The sequence below is a fragment of the Oncorhynchus masou genome, unplaced genomic scaffold (assembly GCF_036934945.1).
Source record: "Oncorhynchus masou masou isolate Uvic2021 unplaced genomic scaffold, UVic_Omas_1.1 unplaced_scaffold_4716, whole genome shotgun sequence".
NCBI lineage: Eukaryota > Metazoa > Chordata > Actinopteri > Salmoniformes > Salmonidae > Oncorhynchus > Oncorhynchus masou.
The window spans coordinates 15,001-26,191 of record NW_027011112.1 but is presented as its reverse complement, the minus strand read 5'-3'; the positions used below and the strand labels follow the sequence as shown (position 1 = coordinate 26,191).

Sequence of the window (11,191 nt, the reverse complement as noted above, 5' to 3'; positions counted from 1 at the left end):
CATCAAAGCTGGGACAGAGAGACTGATAAACAGCGTATATGCCCATTCCATCAGGGGTTAAACAGCCACATTTAACATTTACATTTAAGTCATTTGGCAGACGCTCTTATCCAGAGCGACTTACAAATTGGTGAATTCACCTTATGACATCCAGTGGAACAGCCACTTTACAATAGTGCATCTAAATCATTTAAGGGGGGTGAGAAGGATTACTTTATCCTATCCTAGGTATTCCTTAAAGAGGTGGGGTTTCAGGTGTCTCCGGAAGGTGGTGATTGACTCCGCTGTCCTGGCGTCGTGAGGGAGTTTGTTCCACCATTGGGGGCCAGAGCAGCGAACAGTTTTGACTGGGCTGAGCGGGAACTGTACTTCCTCAGTGGTAGGGAGGCGAGCAGGCCAGAGGTGGATGAACGCAGTGCCCTTGTTTGGGTGTAGGGCCTGATCAGAGCCTGGAGGTACTGCGGTGCCGTTCCCCTCACAGCTCCGTAGGCAAGCACCATGGTCTTGTAGCGGATGCGAGCTTCAACTGGAAGCCAGTGGAGAGAGCGGAGGAGCGGGGTGACGTGAGTGAACTTGGGAAGGTTGAACACCAGACGGGCTGCGGCGTTCTGGATGAGTTGTAGGGTTTAATGGCACAGGTAGGGAGCCCAGCCAACAGCGAGTTGCAGTAATCCAGACGGGAGATGACAAGTGCCTGGATTAGGACCTGCGCCGCTTCCTGTGTGAGGCAGGGTCGTACTCTGCGGATGTTGTAGAGCATGAACCTACAGGAACGGGCCACCGCCTTGATGTTAGTTGAGAACGACAGGGTGTTGTCCAGGATCACGCCAAGGTTCTTAGCGCTCTGGGAGGAGGACACAATGGAGTTGTCAACCGTGATGGCGAGATCATGGAGCGGGCAGTCCTTCCCGGGAGGAAGAGCAGCTCCGTCTTGCCGAGGTTCAGCTTGAGGTGGTGATCCGTCATCCACACTGATATGTCTGCCAGACATGCAGAGATGCGATTCGCCACCTGGTCATCAGAAGGGGGAAAGGAGAAGATTAATTGTGTGTCGTCTGCATAGCAATGATAGGAGAGACCATGTGAGGTTATGACAGAGCCAAGTGACTTGGTGTATAGCGAGAATAGGAGAGGGCCTAGAACAGAGCCCTGGGGGACACCAGTGGTGAGAGCGCGTGGTGAGGAGACAGATTCTCGCCACGCCACCTGGTAGGAGCGACCTGTCAGGTAGGACGCAATCCAAGCGTGGGCCGCGCCGGAGATGCCCAACTCGGAGAGGGTGGAGAGGAGGATCTGATGGTTCACAGTATCGAAGGCAGCCGATAGGTCTAGAAGGATGAGAGCAGAGGAGAGAGAGTTAGCTTTAGCAGTGCGGAGCGCCTCCGTGATACAGAGAAGAGCAGTCTCAGTTGAATGACTAGTCTTGAAACCTAACTGATTTGGATCAAGAAGGTCATTCTGAGAGAGATAGCGGGAGAGCTGGCCAAGGACGGCACGTTCAAGAGTTTTGGAGAGAAAAGAAAGAAGGGATACTGGTCTGTAGTTGTTGACATCGGAGGGATCGAGTGTAGGTTTTTTCAGAAGGGGTGCAACTCTCGCTCTCTTGAAGACGGAAGGGACGTAGCCAGCGGTCAGGGATGAGTTGATGAGCGAGGTGAGGTAAGGGAGAAGGTCTCCGGAAATGGTCTGGAGAAGAGAGGAGGGGATAGGGTCAAGCGGGCAGGTTGTTGGGCGGCCGGCCGTCACAAGAAGCGAGATTTCATCTGGAGAGAGAGGGGAGAAAGAGGTCAGAGCACAGGGTAGGGCAGTGTGAGCAGAACCAGCGGTGTCGTTTGACTTAGCAAACGAGGATCGGATGTCGCCGACCTTCTTTTCAAAATGGTTGACGAAGTCATCTGCGGAGAGGGAGGAGGGGGTGGGGGAGTAGGATTCAGGAGGGAGGAGAAGGTGGCAAAGAGCTTCCTAGGGTTAGAGGCAGATGCTTGGAATTTAGAGTGGTAGAAAGTGGCTTTAGCAGCAGAGACAGAGGAGGAAAATGTAGAGAGGAGGGAGTGAAAGGATGCCAGGTCCGCAGGGAGGCGGAGTTTTCCTCCATTTCCGCTCGGCTGCCCGGAGCCCTGTTCTGTGAGCTCGCAATGAGTCGTCGAGCCACGGAGCGGGAGGGGAGGACCGAGCCGTCCTGGAGGATAGGGGACATAGAGAGTCAAAGGATGCAGAAAGGGAAGAGAGGAGGGTTGAGGAGGCAGAATCAGGAGATAGGTTGGAGAAGGTTTGAGCAGAGGGAAGAGATGATAGGATGGAAGAGGAGAGAGTAGCGGGGGAGAGAGAGCGAAGGTTGGGACGGCGCGATACCATCCGAGTAGGGGCAGTGTGGGAAGTGTTGGATGAGAGCGAGAGCCACCACTAGAGGACTTCTGCCCAGTACCCTGCCCTCTGCTGCCCCTTAGTCAGTGGCCATGTCCGAATACCCATACTGGCATAGCACATACTTAAACTGCATACTATTTCTATTTAGCACATACTGTTTAGTAACGGGATTTAGTATGTCACGGTCACAAAGCTGTAGCGGCTCCTGATTGGCTGTGTAGGCGATTCAACCAAATTGGAGTTATAGTCCTACTCAGACTGGTTATAGACAGACTATCACATTCAACCTAATGGAGTAATAGACCTACTCATACTATACTGTAGTAGACCATACAGAACATCTGTCCTATTTAACTACAGGAGGTGTCTAAAGGGAGACGGCTCATAATAATGGCTGGAATGGAGTTCATGGAATGGAGTTCATGGAATGGAGTTCATGGAATGGAGTTCATGGAATGGCATCAAACATGGAAACCACGTGTTTGATGTACTCGATACCATTCCATTAATTCCCTTCCAGAACATATTATGAGCCGATCCTCCCCGATTAAAGGTGCCACCAGCCGCCTGTGATTTCAACATAGTTATTAGCGAAAAGCAAAGTTCTCTAATCATAAGGTATATAATTTATATACCTTATGATTAAATAGAGCCTTGTTCCAGTCAAAAGCTCTGCACAGTAAAATGTAGACAGTCATCTCACATTCAGAACCACTGGTCAGCAACATAATGAAATAAAGCACTGATCATTGGGAACAGAGATCAGAAATGACTGCTCAGGCGTGATTCATACATTAAATAATTAGATAGTTAGTTAAACAATCCACGTGTCCAAATCAAAACACCTGATTAACGTGACGTCAACAACGCAGCAGTCACGTCCTGAGTCCCCAGAGCGGACACATTCACCAATCAAAAGACCTGATTAACGTGACGTCAACAACGCAGCCTCACGTCCTGAGTCCTGAGTCCCCGGAGCGGACACATTCACCAATCAAAAGACCTGATTAACGTGACGTCAACAACGCAGCCTCACGTCCTGAGTCCTGAGTCCCCGGAGCGGACACATTCACCAATCAAAAGACCTGATTAACGTGACGTCAACGATGCAGCAGTCACGTCCTGAGTCCCCAGAGCGACACATTCACCAATCAAAAGACCTGATTAACGTGACGTCAACAACGCAGCCTCACGCCCTGAGTCCTGAGTCCCCGGAGCGGACATTCACCAATCAAAAGACCTGATTAACGTGACGTCAACAACGCAGCCCACGTCCTGAGTCCTGAGTCCCTGGAGCGGACACATTCACCAATCAAAAGACCTGATTAACGTGACGTCAACAACGCAGCCTCACGTCCTGAGTCCTGAGTCCCCGGAGCGGACACATTCACCAATCAAAAGACCTGATTAATGTGACGTCAACAACGCAGCCTCACGGCCCTGAGTCCTGAGTCCCTGAGCGGACACAATCACCAATCAAAAGACCTGGATTAACGTGACGTCAACAACGCAGCCTCACGTCCTGAGTCCTGAGTCCCCGGAGGACACATTCTACCAATCAAAAGACCTGATTAACGTGACGTCAACAACGCAGCCTCACGTCCTGAGTCCCGAGTCCCCCGGAGCGGACACATTCACCAATCAAAGACCTGATTAACGCGGGCGTCAACAACGCAGCCTCACGTCCTGAGTCCCCGGAGCGGACACATTCACCAATCAAAAAATATGGTTTTGTATTTACACTGAACAAAAATATAAAACGCAACAATTTAAAAAAGATTTTACTGAGTTTACAGTTCATATAAGGAAATGAGTCAAATGAAATATATTCATTAGCCCCAATCTATGGATTTCACATGACTGGGAATATAGATATACATTTGTTGGTCATGATACCTTAAAAAAAGTAGGGTGTCCATCAGAAAAACAGTCAGTATCTGGTGTGACCATCATTTGCCTCATTCAGCGCTACACATCTCTTTCACATAGAGTTGTCAGGCTGTTGATACTGCTGTCCTGAGTGATACTGCTACATCTGTGGTCTGTGGAATGTTGTCCTCCTCTTCAATGGCTATGCGAAGTTGCTGGATATTATGGAACTGGAACACGCTGTCATTACGTTGATCCAGAGCATCACAAACATGCTCAATGGGTGAAATATCTGGTGAGTTGCATGCTACGGAAGAACTGGGACTTATTTTCACCTTCCAGGAATTGTGTACAGATCCTTGTGACATGTGGCCGTGCATCATCATAATGAAACATGCGGTGATGGAGGCGGATGAATGGCAAGACAACGGGCCTCAGAATTCTCATCACTGTTCTCTCTGTGCATTCAAATTGCCATAGATAAAAATGCAATTGTGTTCATTATCCGTAGCTTATGCCTGCCCATACCATAACCCCACCGCCACCATGGGGCAAACCGTTCACCCACACAATGCACCCACACGCCGCACCCACACGACGCCATCAACTGCCCAGTACAGTTGAAACAGGGATTCATCCTTGAAGGCACACTTCTCAGCGTGCCATTGGCCGTCGAAGGTGAGCATTTACCCACTGAAGTTGGCTACGACGTCTTGAACTGCAGTCAGATCACGACCCTGGTGAGGACGACAAGCATGCAGATCAGCTTCTCTAAGAAGAAGGTTTCTGACAGTTTCTCTGGCTGTTCAAAGCAACGGTCTCAGACGTTCTTGCAGGTGACGAAGCCGGATGCAGAGGTCCTGGGCAAGGTGGCACGTGGTCTGCGGTTGTGAGGACAATATGACGTGCTTCCAAATTCTCTAAAACAACGCTGTAGGTGGTTTATGGTAGAGAAATTATCTGGCAACTAGCTCTGGTGGACATTCCTGTAGTCAGCATGACAACAAGGTACAAATGTGTCGTTCTGTCCCTGAACAGGCAGTTAACCCACTGTTCCTAGGCCGTCATTGAAAATAAGAATTTGTTCTTAACTGACTTGCCTGGTTAAATAAAGGTCAAATAAAATAAAAAATTGCTCATTAATGTGGATGTAAACAAATATGTGCACAAGATTGGAGCCGAATAAGTGTTTTGTTTTATGGAAAATTTCTGGGATCTTTTTATTTCAGCTCATGAGCATGGGAACAACACTTTGCATGCTGCGTTTATATTTTGTTCAGTTTAAAAGCTCTGACATAGGCCAAGAGAACAATAAACATTTTTCAGCAAGAAACAGAAATCTGCTTTGCATAAAATTTAAATTTAAATATTTCTGTTTTAAAAGATGTAGCCTACGATTAGTTGAATTTTTTTTTTTTAAGGAGAACAAAAATGACTTAGTAGCCTAGTTTTGTTGTTGGCTACTTGAAGAGAATTCAAATTTCACTAGATGAACCCCCGAAATGAGTAAATCATCTTTGCATTTAGACCATAATCGATTTTCAAAATTTTGCATAGTATTAAACATGCATGTTACTAGCATCCTACCACTCTACCTGAACCTTAGTCACTGTTAATAGCATCCTACCACCCTGAACCTTAGTCACTGTTACTAGCCTCCTACCACCCTGAACCTTAGTCACTGTTACTAGCATCCTACCACCCTGAATCTTAGATACTGTTACTAGCCTCCTACCACCCTGAATCTTAGATACTGTTACTAGCCTCCTACCACCCTGAACCTTAGTCACTGTTACTAGCATCCTACCACCCTGAATCTTAGATACTGTTACAAGCATCCTACCACCCTGAATCTTAGTCACTGTTACTAGCCTCCTACCACCCTGAACCTTAGTCACTGTTACTAGCCTCCTACCACCCCTGAACCTTAGTCACTGTTACTAGCCTCCTACCACCCGGTACTCTACCCTACCTTAGTCACTGTTACTAGCCTGCTACCACCAGCACTCTATCCCGAACCTTAGTCACTGTTACTAGCCTCCTACCACCCTGAACCTTAGTCACTGTTACTAGCCTCCTACCACCCTGAATCTTAGATACTGTTATTAGCCTCCTACCACCCTGAATCTTAATCTTAGATACCCTGTAGATACTGTTACTAGCCTCCTACCACCCTGAACCTTAGTCACTGTTACTAGCCTCCTACCACCCTGAACCTAGTCACTGTTACTAGCCTCCTACCACCCTGAACCTTAGTCACTGTTACTAGCATCCTACCACCCTGAATCTTAGATACTGTTACTAGCCTCCTACCACCCTGAATCTTAGATACTGTTACTAGCCTCCTACCACCCTGAACCTTAGTCACTGTTACTAGCATCCTAACACCCCTGAATCTTAGATACTGTTACTAGCATCCTACCACCCTGAATCTTAGTCACTGTTACTAGCCTCCTACCACCCTGAACCTTAGTCACTGTTACTAGCCTCCTACCACCCGGTACTCTACCCCTACCTTAGTCACTGTTACTAGCCTCCCACCACCCGGTACTCTACCCTACCTTAGTACTGTTACTAGCCTGCTACACCCAGCACTCTATCCCGAACCTTAGTCACTGTTACTAGCCTCCTACCACCCTGAACCTTAGTCACTGTTACTAGCCTCCTACCACCCTGAATCTTAGATACTGTTGCTAGCCTCCTACCACCCTGAATCTTAGATACTGTTACTAGCATCCTACTACCCTGAATCTAGATACTGTTACTAGCCTCCTACCACCCTGAACCTTAGTCACTGTTACTAGCCTCCTACCACCCTGAACCTTAGTCACTGTTACTAGCCTCCTACCACCCGATACTCCACCCTACCTTAGTCACTGTTACTAGCCTGCTACCACTCCAGCACTCTATCCCTGAACCTTAGTCACTGTTACTAGCCTCCTACCACCCTGAACCTTAGTCACTGTTACAAGCATCCTACCACCCTGAATCTTAGATACTGTTACTGGCATCCTACCACCCTGAACCTTGTAGTCACTGTTACTAGCATCCTACCACCCTGAACCTTAGATACTGTTACTGGCCTCCTACCACCTGAACCTTAGTCACTGTTACTAGCCTCCTACCACCCTGAACCTTAGTCACTGTTACTAGCCTCCTACCACCCTGAACCTTAGTCACTGTTACTAGCCACTCCGGTACCACCCTGAACCTTAGTCACTGTGCTAGCCTCCTACCACCCGGTACTTCTACCCTACCTTAGTCACTGTTACTAGCCTCCTACCACCCGGTACTCTACCCCTTAGAGACTGTTACTAGACGGCTACCACCTGGTACTCAACCCTGCACCTTAGAGACTGCTGCCCTATGTACATAGTCACTGAACACTGGTCACTTTAATAGTGTTAATATATCTACTGCTGTGTTACATTTTTAAAAAATAATTTCATCATTTTTTGATTATTCCTGCTCCTGTTTGTCGTTTCCTGTATTGATTGACAGGAACTAGTAACACCAGCATCTTACTGCATCCACCGTAATACCTGCTAACTGTGTACACGACCAGTACAATTCGATTTGATTCGCTCAGCTTCTTGTTGAGGATATATGTCAGTCTTTATTTAACCAGGAAGTCCTATTGAGGTCAAAAGACCTCTTTCCCAAGTGTGACTGCTTTCACACAATGATTTTCTATCTATATCTCTCGCTGTTTCTCCTTCTCTCTGTTCCTGCCTCTTTCTCTCCCCCTCCCTCCCACCCAGGTTTCCCGTATGAGAAGGTGAGGAGAGGACTCTGTACCTCCAGGTGTTGACTTTGGACCGGTTCAGTCGTAACGACCCCATCGGGGAGGTTTCCATCCCTCTCAACAAGCTCAGTGACCTGGGACACATGCAGACCTTCTGGAAGGAGCTCAAACCCTGCATGGATGGAGCGAGTCCAGGTAGGGTTAGGGTCAACGGTTTCCCACGTTGTCACACCGGACAGTCTTTCTCCATTCAACCTGTTTACAGCTTAATAATAATAATATAATAATAATATATCCCATAATAATAATATATCCCATTTAGCAGACGCTTTTGTCCAAAGCGACTTACAAGTCGGCTGGGGCCACTACTTTTACATATGGGTGGCCCTAGCGGGAATCGAACCCACGACGCTTGGCGTTACCCAAGTGTCTCTCACCGACTGAGCCACACAGGACCCTTATTTCTCTGGGTTTATCTGTGTCCAGTAATCTGTCCCAGACAGGCCCGTACTCACTAAGTGTCTCAGAGTAGGTTTGCTACTTTGATCGAGGATCAGGTCTCCCTATTAGTCATTATGATTTAACGTGTGAAACTGTTCCGGGGTTTAGTGCTCCAACACTAAGATGCTTTGTGAGATATAGGCTCCAGGAGTCTGTGGGATCTGTCTACACCGCATGTATTAAGTGACTAACTGCTGTCTGTCTGTCTGTCTGTCTGTGTGTCTGTGTGTCTGTCTGTCTGTCTGTCTGTCTGTCTGTCTGTCTGTCTGTCTGTGTGTCTGTCTGTCTGTCTGTCTGTCTGTCTGTCTGTCTGTCTGTCTGTCGTTCTGTCTGTCTGTCTGTCGTTCTGTCTGTCGCTCTGTCTGTCTGTCTGTCTGTCTGTTCGTCTGTCGCTCTGTCTGTGTCTGTCTGTCTGCCTGATCTGTCTGTCGTTCTGTCTGTCTGTCGTTCTGTCTGTGTGTCTGTGTGTCTGTGTGTCTGTGTGTCTGTGTGTCTGTGTGTCTGTCTGTCTGTGTGTCTGTGTGTCTGTCTGTCTGTCTGTCGTTCTGTCTGTCTGTCTGTCTGTCTGTCTGTCTGTCTGTCGTTCTGTCTGTCGTTCTGTCTGTCTGTCTGTCGTTCTGTCTGTCGTTCTGTCTGTCGTTCTGTCTGTCTGTCTGTCGTTCTGTCTGTCGTTCTGTCTGTCGTTCTGTCTGTGTGTCTGTCTGTCTGTCGCTCTGTCTGTCTGTCTGTCGTTCTGTCTGTCTGTGTGTCTGTCTGTCTGTCTGTCTGTCTGTCTGTCTGTCTGTCTGTCTGTCTGTCGTTCTGTCTGTCTGTCTGTCTGTCTGTGTTCCCCAGGGGAGGCGAGGGGACCTGCTGGTGTCTCTGTGCTATAACCCAACAGCCAACACCATCACTGTGAACATCATCAAAGCACGCAATCTCAAAGCCATGGACATAGGAGGAACATCAGGTTAGTCTTCTCTCCTTCCCTCCTTCCCCCCTTCCCTGCCTCCCCTATAACCCTCTCAAAGCCATGGACATAGGTGGAAGATCAGGTTAGTCTCCTCTCCTTCCCTCCTTCCCCCTTCCCCTGCCTCCCCTATAACCCTCTCAAAGCCATGGACATAGGTGGAAGATCAGGTTAGTCTCCTCTCCTTCCCTCCTTCCCCCCTTCCCTCCCTCCCCTATAACCCTCTCAAAGCCATGGACATAGGAGAAAGATCAATTTAGAATCCTCTCCTTCCCTCCTTCCCCTATAACCCTCTCAAAGCCATGGACATAGGAGGAAGATCAATTTAGAATCCTCTCCTTCCCTCCTCCCCCTTCCCTCCTCCCCTGTAACCCTCTCAAAGCCATGAATATAGGAGTTAGCAGTTTAATATAGCAGTTTAGAATCCTCTCCTTCTCTCTTAAGAAGCAGTGCGGCTTGGTTGGGTTGTGTATCGGAGGACGCATGACTTTCAACCTTCGTCTCTCCCGAGCCCGTACGGGAGTTGTAACGATGAGACAAGATAGTAGCTACTAAACAATTGGAAACCACGAAATTGGGGAGAGAAAGGGGTAAAAAAAAATATTAAAAAAATATAAAAAAGATACAGCATCTGAATAACCCTCTCAAAGCCATGGACATTGGGTCTCCCTCCTTCCCTCCCTCATTCCCTCCACCATCACCCCCTGAATCCCTTTCTCAAAGCCTTTGTCTCTGGGAGTCTTGGGGAGTCTCTGGGAGTCTCGGGGAGTCGCTGAGAGTCTTGGGGAGTGTCGGAAAGACTCTGGGAGTCTCTGGGAGTCTTGGGGAGTCTCGGGAAGACTCTGGGAGTCTCTGGGAGTCTCTGTGAGTCTTGGGGAGTGTCGGGAAGACTCTGGGAGTCTCTGGGAGTCTCGGGGAGTCTCTGGGGGTCTCGGGAAGACTCGGGAGTCTCGGGAGTCTCGGGGGTTTGTAGAATCTTTGGAGTTCTAATCCCGTGATTCCTAACCATATCTGACTGTTTCTCATAGGGACAAGTGGAAGAACAGAGGCTGGGTGATATGACATAGGTCTGGTCAGAAATAAATTATGGGCACAGTCGACGTGGCTAAGCCGGGTCTATATCCCCCATGTCCAAGAGTGCATGAGTGGTCTGGAGTCCTGGGTTTTATTGCCACCAGACTCCATTATAAGTCCTGAGTGTTACTGCTACACCAGACTCATTATAAGTCCTGAGTGTTACTGCTGCACCAGACTCCATTATAAGTCCTGAGTGTTACTCTTACACCAGACTCATTATAAGTCCTGAGTGTTACTGCTGGGCTAATTGTGACCCATTATAAGTCCTGAGTGTTACTGCTACACCAGACTCCATTATAAGTCCTGAGTGTTACTGCTACACCAGACTCCATTATAAGTCCTGAGTGTTACTGCTACACCAGACTCCATTATAAGTCCTGAGTGTTACTGCTACACCAGACTCCATTATAACTCCTGAGTGTTACTCTTACACCAGACTCCATTATAAGTCCTGAGTGTTACTGCTACACCAGACTCCATTATAAGTCCTGAGTGTTACTGCTACACCAGACTCCATTATAAGTCCTGAGTGTTACTGTTACACCAGACTCCATTATAAGTCCTGAGTGTTACTGTTACACCAGACTCCATTATAAGTCCTGAGTGTTACTGCTACACCAGACTCCATTATAAGTCCTGAGTGTTACTGCTACACCAGACTCCATTATAAGTCCTGAGTGTTA

At 48.1% G+C, this 11,191-nt stretch overlaps 1 pseudogene; it reads left to right on the top strand.

Annotated features, from left to right (window-relative positions):
* Positions 1 to 4,991: 4,991 nt before the first annotated feature.
* Positions 4,992 to 11,191, top strand: part of LOC135535282 (synaptotagmin-7-like) — an 11,993-nt pseudogene continuing 5,793 nt past the window's right edge.